The following is a 16,926-nucleotide window of genomic DNA, read 5'->3' on the forward strand; positions in this document are numbered from 1 at the left end:
CATCAGGCAGACAGTTTATAGACACGTGTCATATGAGGGCAAGCATTGTCTTGTTGAAAAGTGACACCATGATACTGTCGCATTAGAGGCAACAAATTAGGATGCAATGTCCATGACGTATCGTTGTAGCGTACCCTCAACCACTAACAGCCACAACATGAAGTCATACATGATGGCTCCTCATTCTTCGCCGTAAGGAACACTGCTGTAACTCTCCAGAATCCTGGTAGAATGGGAGCTCTCCCCTGGCCGATGCCACACTCGCTCGCTGAACACAACGCGACCGCATTCCTCGTGCTTCCCGGTCACGACAACAGTGCAAACCCTGCCGTTTGTGGACGGTGTTAGAGGCAGCCTAGGCATGGAACGATCAATCGTTAGTCAGGCCTATTGCTGGTCTCCGACCATTTGTGTGAGATGACACAGCATATTGCATATTGCAGTCCATAAGTTGTTCTCGGATGGTAGGCCCACAAGTGGAGTAGCTGAGATATCTTCAGTGCACGATACGATGATCCTATATTGTGGTGGTCAGGGGTGGTCAGTCGGAACTTTGACGACAATATGCTTTCCCTGACGTTCTCATACAGTCCAAGAGTGAGCTGCTGTCACATCCGAATGCCCCAGAAATCTGGATATTGCAGCAAGCCAAATGGACATCCACAAGGAGGTCTCTTTCAAACTCTGTCATGTGCGATGACGCTGTTTCACACGAGAACGCGGCATCTCTGTGTCCTTCACTGTTTAGTCATCATATGGCGTTTTTCATCCCCTTTTTATATAAAACCAGGCGTGCTAACAGCACTAAAAACAATACTCTTGTACGCTATTGACCATTGTACCTGCCACAGAAAACTGCAGCTCTAATCATTTACACACTCGCCGATGGTCCGTACGTGTAAGAAGTTACATTCCCATCTGAGAATGTCTTCTGGGTGCTACTCTTTTTGTGTGTGGCAGTGTATTCGTGTACTGATATTAGTCTTACAGTATTAGAAAGGATATAGTTGTGAGTCTCGAGGGACAGATAACTAGGATAAATGTAACTCAGACAACAGAAAAAATCCTTTGAGAAAGGGGCATTAGCATCTACGTCATAAGCTATGCGAAGGAAATATTAATTAGTGAAAGAACAAAGGTCAAGCCAGTGGTCAATGTAGTGGGATCAATACATTGTAGTCAAACAGTCGTGAGACGAAGCGAACAACGATCACCTACCCGCTTTTCTGTTCTTGTGCTTCCTAGAGAACGCCATTATAAACGGAGAAAATTAATTGGCAGAGGTAACTCTCAAGAATTATATGCGAAAAGAAACAAAATTTCTTGTATTCGTATTACCGCTTCTGTCGACGTTGTGCTGCCATGAGAGCAGTGAATCTCCAATGAATGATTGTAGGCCATTATAATAAATAGCTACAAGAAGATGTAATCCACGAGTAATGTCAATAACTAGGTGAGTAAACATAATAACCAAGAATAGTTAAGCTAACTCATCCTCATTCTTAATAGCAACAATAGCATCTAGACTTATGCATTCATTCGTGTCGCCTTATCAGTCCTGCTATCTTTCCCAGAGACGTCAACCTGCTTATTTCTTTTATCAAACCAGCTTATCTGTTCGAAACTCAGACAAGTGCTGCAACCAGTTGTTCTTCTATTTCATTATTAATTCAGAGACGGTAATTAATTTTTTGCTCTTCTTTCCTGATCAAACGTCGAGTAACGTATCGCAAGTACTCTGTCTCATGTGGACAGATGTTGAAGTCCAGTTTTCACTTCAACAGAATATTTGTGGTGTGCAGTTACTTTACTTAACTTAACTAACGTTTATTTTCTTATTTTGTGGTTCATTGTTCGCTGTACTGTACCAACGAAGCGTCTGAATGTAGGAAACTCGAATTGTGATAGGTGAATGTCCAAGACTGTGAACTCCATGATTTTCTCAGTGATTTTGCTGTCAATAACAATTTTGGGTAACTGCCTACGGTTGACTGATGATCTGCAAATAATACTGTCATAAGGTCACTGCCACTATTTGCAAGTAAAAAGAAATTCTATGTGCAACCTTCTTATGACATCGTCATCTTCTTTCAACTTTCTGGATATAAGCTAAGATATGTTTAACGGTAAGTTTAACCCAATCCATGTCGATGAATAGTTTCTTCACATTTTTACATCAGAAGTCGAGCCTTCAGTATTGCTGAAGAACTCAGTTTCTAAGATGTGTACATATTTAGCAAATAAATCAAGGACTTATCGATGCGTATTGAAGATGGGATTTATTTCCAAAATATTTACAGTACGTGAAAAATAAAACATAGACGTAGCTTAAAAGTGAATGAGAATGTCGTCATTGGATGAATGCGAATAATAATTTGAAAGGTAAACGGTACTATCTAATTCTTTAGAATGAATGTAATATCTTATGGTAACATTTCCACTCAGTATGAAGGAATCTAAGAGAAAAAAAATAATTTTCTTGGATGATGAATTAAGATTTCCATTTGTGACGAGTATTTACAAAGGAGATTTCGTACAAAAGTGTCATATTACTTGTCTGTGACTACTTCCTGAATGTTTGTGATCATTATCGAGTTAGCCTTCAGGAACATGATACTACGTTCATACTAGTAGGTTTCGTGCAACACGAAATTACGTTGGCGAATATCTGGGAACGTAAAAGGATGTCATTGGAATAAAGTTGGCGCTCAGGTTGGTGTAATTATTTCAGTGGGGTGGGGTAGTGCAATGCTCGTAACGAAATGGTTTGCATAGTACTAGTGTGCTACACAGATTCTCAAAAAATGTAAGTAGGGATCGTAAGAAACTAATTTTGTTCTTACGAACGATTGTCGGCTATACTATAACGTTATATTGCCTTCTTCATACATTCCCCACTGGATTACCTTATGTGTCATTGTCTTTGTTCTGCGGTTTAAAATGTATTTTCCTTAAGGCAGTGTTATCTAAAAGCCCACTACCTATGAAAAGTTTTCCTCTAAAATGTGTAAACTAGGAAATCTTTTCATGTCTGTGTCTATATGATTGAGAGAAGAATGCTAAATAATATTGACTGTGGAGTTAGAACATATTCAAATAGCTTCCGGCATCTTGAAAATCGTATTCGCATCTTTTCTTTATCCCTAATGACGAAGATATTTTAATATTTTACTCAATTCAGAATCATGGAAGAGCGTGATATTAAGTCTATTTTGACATCAGATAAGAAGCCACGTGCTTCTAAAAAACTCTGTTCGTTTTCGTTTCAAATGTCGAGGTGTACTGCCCATAAAGAACTGTATAATCCTGCAAACACAACGACTCAGGGAAGTAACTCTTAGCGAATGTAAGGTTTCTGCAGCAGACTTGACTGTCGCATTGGGACGCCTACCGCTCCTCCCATAGACTGTTGAGTTTTGATTTATTTCATTATGCCTGTTATGGTCGATCATTGGTTATGACGCTTGGATGGCCCCGACCTATTCTCCTCACAAACAATTAGTACATTGCCCTCACATCAAGAACTGACACTGATTAAAAACTGGAGCACACGGGTGGGAAGGTTTCCTCCTCACAACCACCTGCGACTGTATAGCTAATTGTCTACAAGTGAATAAGATCTTCATTTTGAAACACGTGTGAGGTGGAAGTTTAATATTTACGCAAGATCTTACAATGTTTAATACGATTGTTATTACTGCAGAAAATTTCTTTAGGTACTCTCTTTATCCACCTGTTCAGCGTAAATGATTTTGTGTCATACGTAAAAATTATTTTAAAAATCTCATGATCTTTTACTATGAATGAGCTACAGACTCAGAAACGTAACTCGGAATTTCTGTTTTTCTTGTACACATTTACATCACATAACGTTTCCATCTGGTTTATCATGGTCTGATTATCTAATGAGATGTCTTTTTTCTAGTGTACGAGTGCTATACCTCAGACTATAAAAACGAGTTGTCCTCTGTCCACTCATATTATCTACAAATTTTTTACACCCATTCATCATTTTTTCTTACTCTGAAGCACTTTGAGAAACGCAGAAACGGGAAATGCTTGACCACTGTCTGAAGTTTTTATGGCGATCGTTGTACACTTGCGAAGCACTTCACAATCTTCATGAGGTAGCATTCAAATGTGTTGGTTTCCACTTTCTATGTAGCTGGGAATCCTGTGTGTACCGTCGAAGCAACTGAGCGTAGAGATGTTTCCCTGCAGTAACGTGAAACATACTGAGACAACGTCCAAGCCAAAACCTGTGAACCACAAAAAGTGAAGTATACATTAATAACTTGCGAGGAACATTTTTAACGCAGAAAAACTGTCGACGAGTGCAGCATATACCACTCTATCCAATAGTCCAATTAAAGGGACTAAGTTTCAGGTCCATATCATTTTTTGTGGGAGTGACCCATTAAGTTAACAATAACACTTCCTGGTTTGATTATAGCTACCATATTTGTTTACGTTGAAGAATAATAAATCTGAGCCTCTCAGCTGGCACTAGACTTTTGCAAATATCATCACCAGGAGACCACCTTGTTTTGTTAACTAAGATGAGAGCGGAGTTCTGTTTTGACTGCGACATCGTCAAACAAGTACAGACACAGCAACAAACTTGTTATGCCACAAATACAAAACTAATGTCTTATTTCCATAAATAATCATTTCACTCTGCAACGGTGTGTGAGCTTGACATTAAAAATATGACACCGACCGGGATTCGGACCAGGGACATGACCTTCCACGGAAAATTCATTTACTGATTGAGTTATTCAAGGACGGCTCTTACCCGCCCCCACAACTCACTGGAAATAATTTCTGGGTTGTTGCTAAGCAATTTCTGTGCGATTTCTTTCCTGTTTACAAATCCAGCAACATAGGTCGAAGAGCTTTAGTGAGAGTGGGAGACGGACTGAAACTGTGAGCGCAGGTCCTGAGTTGTGCTTGGATGGCTCAGCTGGTAGAAGCATTGTCCTCGAAAGCCAAGTTTTTAGCTTCGAGTCTAGGTTCAGCGTAATTTTCTTTATTGTCATCATAATTCAGAGTTCTGTTTCCTTTGGTTATAGATGTGACTTCTGTATGTGAAGTAATTTACTGTGTATCTAGCACAACACGCAGTTTCCACGTGACTTGGTCGCCTCTTAACACTTCATCGGGGACTCAAGGTATTGAAATAAGTTTTCCGACACGCTGTGCTGTTCCAGTGTGCAGTTGGGCAACGCCTGTGTAATTTTTATTTATTGAGACATTAAACAACTAATTATTGATGTACCTACATACTGTTTAAAGTAATACTACAGCAATTTAATAGCGGTGTAGTGATACGAGATTCGGTATGATGTTCAGTGATATGGTTCGTGTAATGAGGCGAGAAATGATCTAAATAAGACCGGTGGGAAGATAAACACTACCGACAGCCATAGCTTTCACATTTAGTACACATCTTCTTCTTTTGTGAGAAATTTGATACCGCCAGAGAAAATACTTACATCACTCTAGAACTCTTCTCTAGGACTCCGTCAAAAAGATGGATACATTCATCGTCCACCAACATGTTAGTTCCTTTGTGGCAACATATTGGTTCCTTTGCCCAGTAATATTTGTGTAATATTCAGTTTCGATGTGTTGAACGACTACTGGAGGACACCGTGCGTGTTGATATGTCGACCGCTTCCCAGCGTGGGGCAAGGCTTCAAATTCAACGCCACATTAATGACTTATATCTCAGTTTTACTTTGCTACTTGTCGCTAATCGGACTGTGCGCGATAAACTGGGATCTAATGAACAGAAAGGCTGATGACGTTTACTGAAAATTTTCAAGCAATCGACAGCGGTTCCATGACGGGGTTTGCTTGAATGTAAAACATCACACTAATTTTATCCCTTTTTGTGAGTCCAAGTGAGCCGCGCGGAGTGGCCGCGCGGAGTGGCCGCGCGGTTTGAAGCATCATGTCACGGATTGAGCGGCCGCTCCCACCGGAGGTTCGAGTCCTCCCTCTGGCATGGGTGTGTGTGTTGTTCTTAGCATAGGTTAGTTTAAGTAGTGCGTAAGTCTAGGGACCGATGACCTCAGCAGTTTGATCCCTTAGGAATTCACACACATTTGAACATTTGAGTCCAAGTGAGGCGGTCAGGAAGTGGGGAACAGGGGGATAGGGGGATTCAAACTTTTACCGACATAGCGCGACAACGTTCTGTTGGTTCCGCAGTCCTGGAAGTTCGGCTCAACAGCTGTGAAATGTGTGGAGGGCTGCCTCATGGTTACTACACCATAAGCGTTGGGTCGCGTTAGTAGGATGTGCTTGTGGTGCCATGTCGTATCCAACAAAGTGTTTATGTGAATGAGGAAGAATCCGTAGCAGTATCGGCTCTTTTTTCCCCTTTTTTCTAAAAGAAAGGAATTGAATACAAGGAAAGTAGTAAGAGATATTCTTAATACCTACATATATCTCTGGAAAACATTTTGAAGTGGACGGTAGAGGGTAATTAGCATGGGCGACCCTGCGTAGGTTTCTTTCTGTTCTAACCTCGTTTGGAGGGCGGGCAGAAAGACTGCTAGAATCCCTGTCTCTCAGCGTGCTGTAATTAGTACAGTCTAGTCTTCACGGTCTCTTTGGAAGCAATACGTATGGGTCAGAAGAGTACCTCTAGTTTCTTCAGATAATATTCCTCTTGAAACTTCGAAGGCAGGCTTTTGTGAAGTAATTGGCTTCTATTTTGAAGATTCTGCGTGTTGACATTTTCTAACATTTCCGTGACGCTCTGCTGCGAGTCATACAAACCTTTGACTATGCTTGCCGTCCTCCCATGTCTGGCCTATTTGGTACTGAGCTATAGTGTACGATGAGGTGTAAAAAGTCCCCTATATAGGCTGACTGCATTTCGCCACTATCCGGCCAATGGGGCAAAGTCTGCCGCCAGCTTTGCCAACAACTGAGCCGGTATGACGAATCCATTCGACATACCTGTTACAGCCATGTATTTGTATAAGTTGACTGATTGATACTGTCGTCATAGGATACCACCTTTCTGCGGTCTTCGGAGTGCACAATTTTACATTTCCCAACATTTAAAAAGTGTTTACAATTTCTGCATCCCTTTGAAGTCTTATCAAGATCTAATTGAATAGTTCTGCAGCCTTTTAAGACAGAACTTCATTATAGATAACTGCATCTCTTGTGAAAAGTCTGAGGTTATTATCAAAGTCTGAAAGGTAATTAATGTACAACATGAACAGGAGGGGTGCTAAAACACTTCGTTGCGGCACACCTGAAGTTGTTTCTGCTGCTGTCGATGACTCTCCACCCAAGATAAGAAGTTTCATCCTCTCTACCAGAGCTACTTCGCTCTCTATAACAAAATAAAAGACAAAGAAGACCCTAAACTCGACGTCATGCGAGCAAATACTACTAAAACAAGTGCATGTTTCTGGATACTGGCTGTGTTGAGACATGAGAGGTGGTGGGAACTGGTGCTTGCCTAGTATTCTCCCGTTGTTACAGGGTCTACATCTACAGCTACTTGATTACTCTGCAGTTTACACTAAAGTGCCGAGCCGAACACAGAACCAATTCCGGACTATTTCTTCGCCGTTGCATTCCAGAACAGCACGTGGCAAAAGCAACAACATGACCTTTCCCAGGAAGCTCTGATTTGACTTATTTGATCAATATCGTTATTTCTCCCTACATAGATGGGACTCAGTAAAATAAATTGCCATTCGAACGGGAAAGTTAGTGATCGCAATTTCGTGAAAATATCTCGCTCTTGTTGTAATCTTCCCCATTTGTCGATAGTACAAAAAGAGTTGCCCTTCTTTGAACTTTTAAGAAGTCTTGTGCCAGCCTTATCTAATAAGTATCCCAAATCGCACGGAAGCACTCTATATGTGGACGAACAAGTCTCTTTATTGAACTTGTTGCAACTTCTCAGTATTCTACCAATAAAATGCAGTCCTTTATCTACCTTCCCCACAGTTTCTATTGCACGATTCCAATTTCATGAACCCCCCCTCATAAAAAAACACAACTTTATGTTTACGATTGCCACCTCAACTCCCAACTCATCACCGTGAGAGCACAAAACGAGAGGCTCTTCATTGAACTTATTGGATGATCTGTACCAGTCCTGTCTGCTTAGGACCCCAGTAGAGGACAGAGATTAGAGAATGGACAGTGGACTGTAGTGAGTGGTGCCTACCTGTGGTGTCGAACTTGGCGGTGGCGAAGAGCCCGCGCAGGCTGGAGGCCAGCCGCTGCGGGGACCGGCCCAGCAGCAGCGTCGCGTCTGCTTCCGACTCGACGGCCGCCGCAGCCGCGGCGTCGTCCGCTGCCCTCTGCGCCTCCGTCTTGTCGCGGTCCAGCGCCTCCCCCTGGCTCCGCTGCTGCTGCTGCTGCTGCTCCTTGCTGTCCAGCGCTGCCCGCCTTGCCCTCGCTCGCTCTTGCACTTGACGACCCTGGAGTGCTGCTCCGCCACTCGACGCTGGACCGCTCGCGCTGTCGCGCCCGCCGCTCGCAGGTGCAAGGCAGAACCTGGCAGTCGGTTCGGCCTCGGTCGGCTGGCGTCGGCCCGCGTCGGTCACGCGCCGAGAGCTCCGCGCCGCCGTCGCGGGGAGGGGCGAAGGCGCTCGGTCGTTCCGCCGTCGGTGGGCGTGGCCGACGCCGCCGGCGCCTGCGCCGCGGCGCCCGCTGCCGCGCTCCCACTGGACCGCCGCGCAGTGACGTCATTGGCGCTGCATCCAACCCGCGCACTCACCGGACCTCACGTGACGGACTCCCGACTTGCCGGCGCAGCCGGCTACACCTGTCGGGTCGATAGGCACTCGCGAAAACCACAGCTTTAATATCGGACCAAAGATATCGGGCAGCGGATCAGCAGATTACAGCTAATGCTGCACAAATTCCGCGTCGGTCATTGGATTTGTGTGCGGCGTCACGTTACAGCGACAGGAATACGTCCCTGCAGATGAAAAAATAGTTACTGTTATTCAATTTCTGCCATTCTGTCTTGCTGAAACAACAGTTCAATGAAGACACATTATTCAGTTATATGGAAGGTAAAAAGTAGCAGCACAAAAAACTACAACATAATGAATAATCTGAAGATGAATAGATGATGGGGAGGTTTGTAGGACTAAGTCTTTCAGTGAAAACATGGGCAAATTCCACAAATAATTTCTAAAGTTTTATTTCGCCAATGATAGATACTGTGGAATGCACTGACGGTGATTTAAGCATGTGATAAATACAGATTGTAGGATTGTACCAAAGTCGTAATACAGCTTAAATTCCAAATTGGCTAGTACAGTTGAATAAGATCTGAAAGAAGTTGGAATAACAGAACATAGTGTACCCGTGATCTGATCATAGGAAAAGATAGCATTGGAAGATATTTTGAGAGAATGGAAGCTATATCAGTACAAAGAAAAGCTAAACCGATACACTGATATGCTCTTTGTTTAACATTCCGTCCTCCAGCAGGGCTCAATGTGAATAATTTGACGTTAATCGTCAACTTTCTGCCCTACAGCAGGTCTTCAGATGTCGTTTTCCACGTAGTCCTGTCATTTGCTATCCTCTTCGCTGTCTCGTGATTGTCTTCCATCCTTATAACATCCACCATCCGGTACCTTCTGCGTCCTTTTTCTCCTTCTTCCACTTCTTTGTGTGTTTGTAATGACCTCGATATCGACGGGACGTTAAACCCAACTTTCCTTCATTCCATTTCTTCCATTCACCGTTCCTTCCATAGCACCCGTCAGTAAGCAATCTCTTCTCATTCAGTGCTGAAGCCGACTGAGTTTCCTATTCCTGACTACCTTTAAAATTTCTCTCCCTTTCCCCAGTCTTCTCAACATTTCCTGATTTCTCACTTTGTCCATCCATTTTATTCCTTCCATACTCCTCCAAATCCAGATCTCAAATGCTTCTATTTTTCTTTCTTAGTCTCTTATCAGTGTCCATTCCTCAGCTCCTTCATAAAAAATAAATTAGTTGCTATAATTTTTTCCTTAAATGTTTAGTCTACATTGTTCTTCAAATCTGAGCAATTTCAATGTCTTCCAGAAAGCAATACTATTACACTTAGACATCACTAACTACTCGGCGATATTGCCTTCTCGTTTTAACACAGCGTGACTAGTGCCAGTGAGCCCAAACACTGCTCCTGCAACTGCTCACAATGCTGAAGTCGGCAAATCGCAGGATTCATAAGACAGATGCTGCCTTTTGCAACTGCTAAATAACAAAAGAGCACTTGGTCAGTAACACGTGTGTACCACACAGCGCTAAAGGCCACTACGACAGTTTTGTTTAGGACAGTTTTGTTGTTCAAACTTAAAGAATTTGTCTGGCTCAATTGTGCCGCTAAGTGGAAGATTAACGTTGGAAAAACTTCATCGGTTTTTATCGCATTGTGATATTTGTTGTTACTACACATAAACTTCAAAACCGAATATAAGAATACGTAATTTGAAAATCAGCCTAAAAATAAATTATGATTAGGTTAAAATAAAGTGCAATCAAAATATCGAAATGAAATTAGTACATATTAACAATACAGTATAGAACTAATTTTTATGATCTAGACATTTTCTGCAGCAAGCACATTCAGCCTTTTTACGCTGCAGTGTAATTCTTACACTGAAGAGACGAAACATTATGACCATTGTCAACAGCGAGCATTGAGAACGCGAGACGCGGTTAGGAAAGTATGTAAGTCGGAAAGATACGAATGGTGAATTATCCTAGCGACGATAGACGTCGCAAATAGGGTAATCCACTGACACAAGAGACTCTGACCACGGGCGGATTGTTATACACTCGCTTTCGGGAATGAGCATCTCAGAAACGGCCAGGCCGATTAGTAACAAAAATAAATTTCCTGTATGAGTCCGTGATCATTGTCAGTTGTGTGATAACAACTGACGTCTCGACTAGGCATAGGTTTTTGATACTGAAAGTGAACTTTTTTTATGAATTCAGTGTTTGGATCTGAGAAGGGTATCAGCCAAACCTACGTAAAAAATAATGAAATATTTTAAGCAGTGTGATTCTATAGTGAGCATCTATGGAAAACGGTTGGTTCGTAAAATCGTATAGGCGCCAATCTGAGGCAGTTTTGAGACGACAGAGTACACTCACAGTCTAACACGTACAGTAACGACACGCCTGTTCATTTTTGTTACGTACTGCGACAGCAGCGCTCCAAGTGGTCGGAAAGATACGTTTCTGAATATGACGTCGAATGAGTGCGAATAGTAGCGTTTATATTCATCTGTAACATAATTTCTACAATGAAGAGTGTATGTAGCGACACGAAAATCGGCAGTAACTAAAAACTGACACCGCAATTTCTTTTTGTGGTTTCCTAAGGACCGTGGGAGGCATTGAGCGTTACATTACAGGACAGTTTGCTTACGATTTTCTAGTAACGATCAGATATTTACTAAAGAACATCTTATCTTTCAAGAAGAAAAATGGCTAGGAAACAGTAGAAGACGTGATCTTTTGCAAAAAGACATCGTATATCTACTTAACGGCTTGACATTTTCTTCACTCAACTTCTAGTCAAACCAGTGAATGTGGAATACAGGAAAATGGCATGGAGTGCAATAGCTACATTAATTAACGTACCAAATAAGCCACAATAACCGTATGTAAAGGGGAAAACAAGCAAACATAATAGTAAAATGTCACAAACAATAAAATAATTTTCCAACACAGAAGAGACCAGTTCCACAACTGTTGCTACATCTGAGTCACAAAAGGCAAGAATCTTCAACAATTTCGCTTTCGATCCAAAAGTAATTTCGTTTACAATAATATTGTTATTTTGGGAAGTGGAGTGAAGTGTAACGATATGCCAGTCATGGGGTTCCATAACAGAGTTGTTACATGTCAAGGCAAGTGCCTATCATAATAAGAACAACCACAGAAATATATGCTTCTCATGCATGAAATATGGTTTTATATTCTCTTGCCTTCAGCGGAGTAAGCCACAGTCACCTGTCTTCCTTGTTTTTCTCCCTCTTTTTTCCGCAATTGCACATATACAGCTTGTAAATGCTAATTTAAGTCTTTTGCAAATGTAATAAGTCTTATTAAAATCAGACGCGTTTCACTTTATTCTAAAGCGTCTTCAGTGGTCATTGTAAGTATAAGGTCCTCTTACAATTTTTTTATAATCATGAACAGCTTGCATGCTCTACTTACTAATGTAGACAGTTTTTATTTCTTTCGTTACTCACGGTTTTCCTGTTGTTTACTGCATTATCTTCCACGTATATGTATTGAGTTTTTGCACACAACACTTTCACTGCGCTAAATATATTCACATTTCTTTGATCACTGTCCTCGCGCCATTTCGTGTATTTTCTTTTTCTTTGGTACTGCGGACTGCGTTGTTTGTTTGTTTTGGTACTGGTGGAAAAACCTGTTATCGCTCTGTGAATGTTTATGAGTGTTTATATTTTCCGACTATAGAGTGGAATAGCAGACTCACAGAGCGATAGCAGACGCTCCCACCACTACCAAAAGAAACAAAAGACAAACTCATCCCACAATAGCACAACGAACACACGAAATGGCGATGTTTAAAGTACTCAATAATGCATGTGAATTGTGCATGATCATAACAAACAAAATTGTAAGAAAAAAAATTGTTGCAGTGAGCACTGAAGATGCTTTGGAATAAAGCTGAACGCGGGGTGAAAGACTGCATCACTCTCCTAAGCCTTTTTAATCCAAGCACTTTCTTCTTGGTTTTCCATTCATATTTTTCCCACCTGGTTCTTGTACAACTTGTGTGTTGTCCTCCAGACTACACCATTTTTCTTTAGAATTTCGAATATATTCCACAATTTTACGTTGTCGAACGCTTTTTCTAGGTCGACAAATGCTATTAACGTGTCTTGTTTTTTCTTACGCCTTGCTTTCATTATCAGTCGCAACATGAGAACTGCCTTTCCGGTGTCCTTGCCTTTCCAATAAAGCCAAACTGATCCTCAAGTAACAGATCTTCAATTTTCTTGTTACTCATTTACGAATAACAGGAAGAAGAATAGTTAGGAATCAAAGTAACGTCAGTGAAATTATAAGTGATGAGGTAATATATCGGATTGGCGAAGGATGGGAAAATAAATCGAACGTCCCGTAGGAATTTGCATCAAGTGTTATAGGAAAATCAAGGAAAACCTGAACGTGGATAGCCGAAGATAATGTTGAATCCTGGCGTTCCAGAAAGCTAGAATGCTACCGATACGCCACTTCGCTGGGTCACAAAGTATATGTATACTTATTAGAAAAGTACCAAAACAGCTGTATCTTGAGAATGTCTTCATTGTGTCGCAATACTAGTTTCGGAAGCACATTATGGCCATCCTCAGGGCCCTCACTGGCAAAAGAGTATTATAATTCCTTGACGCGTTTATTGCGGAGTCCTTGTTACTGGTACACGTGGGCTAGCTTTCCTCAGGGGTCTCTCCTCGACACCGTGTTGTCTCCAATGCACCGGACTCCGCAATGAATGCGTCAAGGAATTCTAATACTCTTTTGGCAGTGGTGGAGCCTAAGGATGGCGGTAATGTGCTGCGGAAACTAGTCGTGAGAGCCAATAAAGACCTCAAGATACAGCTGTGATTGTACTTTTCCTCACGTACGAGGCGTATTCGGAATGTTAGGTCCGATCGGTCGCGAAATGGAAACCACTCTCAAAATCTGATGAAGCTTTGGACAGATGTGTTGGGCAGTGTTTCTAGTACGCCCGTCGATCACATTACGTTTCTCTTTTCAGATCTGAGCGCACAGTGAGCACATAAAGATGCCTAGAAAATAGTGTCTCCCGCCAAATACGAGGAGCTGGTGAGAAATTTCGCCTGAAGCTATGCATCTCACATCACATAACTGTCATGCATTTTGTTCCTCAAGACAATTCTCAGCCGCATTCTGCAGGGGCAATCAAGACGCTCCTCCAGCGTTTTCAATTGGAAGTGTTTCATTCCCCACAATACAGCCCGTATTTGTCTCCCTCTGAGTTTCATCCCTGCCCACGTGAACCGCTGTCTATGAAGACAACATTTTGGCAAAGACAACCCTCGGAGGCCAACGTAGACAACTCGCGGAAAGCACTGGCGGCTGCCTTCTAAAACGACGGTATTGGAAAATTTGGACAACCCTACGACAGAGGTCTAAGTCGGATCGGCGACTATGTAGATAAGTAGCTGTAAGTTGTAGCTAACTGTTGCAAATAAAACATTTTTGATTTTCACAGTGGTCTCCATTCCGCGACCAATTGGAAGTTACTTTCCAAATACGCCTCGTATATCATCACCTTAAGTCCCTCGTCCTTGCAGTAGGATGGACATCCATAATGTGTACACTCCTATTCTACGTTCTCTGAGCTAAAACGATTTTTCGGCGGTGTACTCCTTTGTTAATCTCATACCTTAAATTTAAGTGGGATTTTATAATTTACTGCCCCGTGGATTTCATTTTACGTTTTGTCGTTGCAAAAAGCCAAGAGAAAAGGATCGCTACCTTTTTGCAGCGTCAGCTGGAAAGGCTACCTCGCAATATTTCCATCCTCTCAGAGTCAGATGCAAATGACACTCCCATCCCCAAGAGTTATGACACGAGCCGAGCTTCTGCTAACACGCCAGTTTTTCTCTTCGTTCGCCTCGCAAAGGAAACGCGACAATACTCCGCCTCTGACAGTGGAGATCATACGAAAGACTGAGGTAATGAAATCTACATAATTATAGCTCTGCCCTCTTTTGTCCCTGGTGCATAATGCAGAACTGAACACGCGGTAATTTTGTGGTCATATGTACCGGCGAAATATCTAGCTCTACTGCAGTGAACATTCCCATAATGTGGCTGTATGGAAAATCTTGAAATGAGTGCAAGTGGCATTTTTCTTGCAACAAATATCAAGAAGCAAGACTATGTCATCTACGTTCCGAATTTACGAGTATTTTATTGCGGCGCACGCCAATATTCTCGTCTTCTTATTTGCTGCGTTCAAACCTACCTTAATACTCACATAATCACATTATTGATATAGACACCCATATCGTTAGTGCGCTGAATATTATTTAGGCAATGAGATGACGAAGGAAAATTTGAGTATAAAAAATTTGCACCCGCATTGTTTTGAAGGATATAATGATATATTTTTTAGAAATACAGTTCATAAATCTAACTAGCACAAGGCAATTTGATAGCTTACAGAGTGAGTTTTCTTTTGATACAATCCTGTTCTTAATTTCAGTGTAGCTGCTTATGCCGAGTAGCAAGAAAGTTACTTCGATGGACGCATTACTACCACGAATCATTCATCTGGCGTTCCACTGACGTGAAAGTCCCTAATACGTAACACTTTATACATAGTGTAATGGAGGGAACAACGGTATCTGAAGATGAAGATGATGGTACACAGAGGAGTGGGTATTTTTCTGCTAACTTAATATTTGTACTATTGATTCTCTTTTTATGGTACGAATATTTTCTTTTTTACGGTACGGGAGAGAGCATATTTCCAACAGCATTCTAGCGCTCTTGGAATGTATAGGGAGAGTATATTACTCTAAATTTCCACGTCGGGAGAAATCACGCGGCGAGCATGGAACTTGATTATCGTTACAGTCTTTCTTGCCCTGGTAATGATTTCTTCATGTACGGAAAGAGGAGGACGTTACTGGGATCCATATTAAGAAAATACTGGGCACGCTTATGCGACTGTGTCCTCTGCAATGAGCTGTGGCGTAAATAGCCCTTGGCAGCTTTTCGCGACGCTTCATATTTGCAGCCCTCCTTAACCTCGTCAGGAGATTTTGGTGTGATGCTCCTGCGAAGGTTTGCCGCTTACGAGCTTAGACTGTTACCAACACAACATGACGTACCATAAAAATCCAGCATCACTTTGTCTGGTAATACTCCTAGTTGGGTATCTGCCTTTTTTAGGGGTGGTGAATCCACATGTATGCACTGGTTTCTGTGTTGTGTACAGCTAGCAGTTGTCCATGCTAATGAAGTCGTCTGAACTGATCTGACACAGCTGCAATAATTCTGCTTCTGCCTCGGATCAATGGGCGTTTTGAAGGGATGTGAATAGCCTTGGACCCCAAGTGGGCAGCGTCTTTTTTCGTATGAGAATGAAGTCTTTCACGACGGCACCGTTGCCTAAAACATTCTGGGACTCCATGCCACGTCATTTCAGGATAAAACATCGGAGCTTTCGACGATTACCTCCATCGTCTTCTCAGGTGCAACTGGCTGTCTAAAATGCTGCTATGGGGGTCTTGCTGCATTCAAGCAAGCTCTCAATGCTTAGAAAAAAACAGCTATTCGCCGCAATTTTTACGCTACTACGGGAGCAGACACTGAAACTATCTGCAACAACATTATGTAATTGCCGGCCAGTCAGGAGCCGTCTATGGGCTATTTAAGGTCACTGCAGCTGCAGTTTAGACCGTCTGTTGCTTCCGACGAAGGTAATGGCATAAAGCTCCAGTTTTACCAGAGTCTTAACACACGGAGTCACGACACTCCTGCTTATTTTTGATATACTCTACGACAGCAGCGTTCCAAGTGGCCAAGAAGCTAATATTATTGATACGATATCAGATAAGTGCAAATTGTATCGTTTATATTGATTTGTAATACAGTTTTTACAATACGGAGCGTATGTAGTGCCTTAAGACCCCAGAGGTATGGAACAGTACATTACAACTAATTTATTTACGATTCTCTGTACACCTACACATATTTAGTGAAGAATGTCGTTTTCTTTGAAGTCACAGCAAGGCTTGGAGTCCGTTAACTCACAGTGACAGAATCGCTGAAAGTTACTCTTCTAGATGCAGAATCTGTTAATCAAAACCAGTCTGTTAACGCAAAGGACCGTCACCGCCGCCACGACTC

At 42.0% G+C, this 16,926-nt stretch overlaps 1 protein-coding gene across 1 annotated transcript in view; it reads right to left on the reverse strand.

The window, feature by feature from the left end:
* LOC124606759 (vesicular acetylcholine transporter) overlaps positions 1 to 8,370 on the reverse strand; it is a 79,020-nt gene extending 70,650 nt beyond the window's left edge. Inside the window, exon 1 of the mRNA XM_047138813.1 lies at positions 8,207 to 8,370. The gene's annotated coding sequence lies outside the window, so the exon portion shown is untranslated. The remainder of the gene's footprint in view (positions 1 to 8,206) is intronic.
* Between the last annotated feature and the right edge of the window lie 8,556 nt (positions 8,371 to 16,926).

The sequence above is a fragment of the Schistocerca americana genome, chromosome 1 (assembly GCF_021461395.2).
Source record: "Schistocerca americana isolate TAMUIC-IGC-003095 chromosome 1, iqSchAmer2.1, whole genome shotgun sequence".
Lineage (NCBI taxonomy): Eukaryota > Metazoa > Arthropoda > Insecta > Orthoptera > Acrididae > Schistocerca > Schistocerca americana.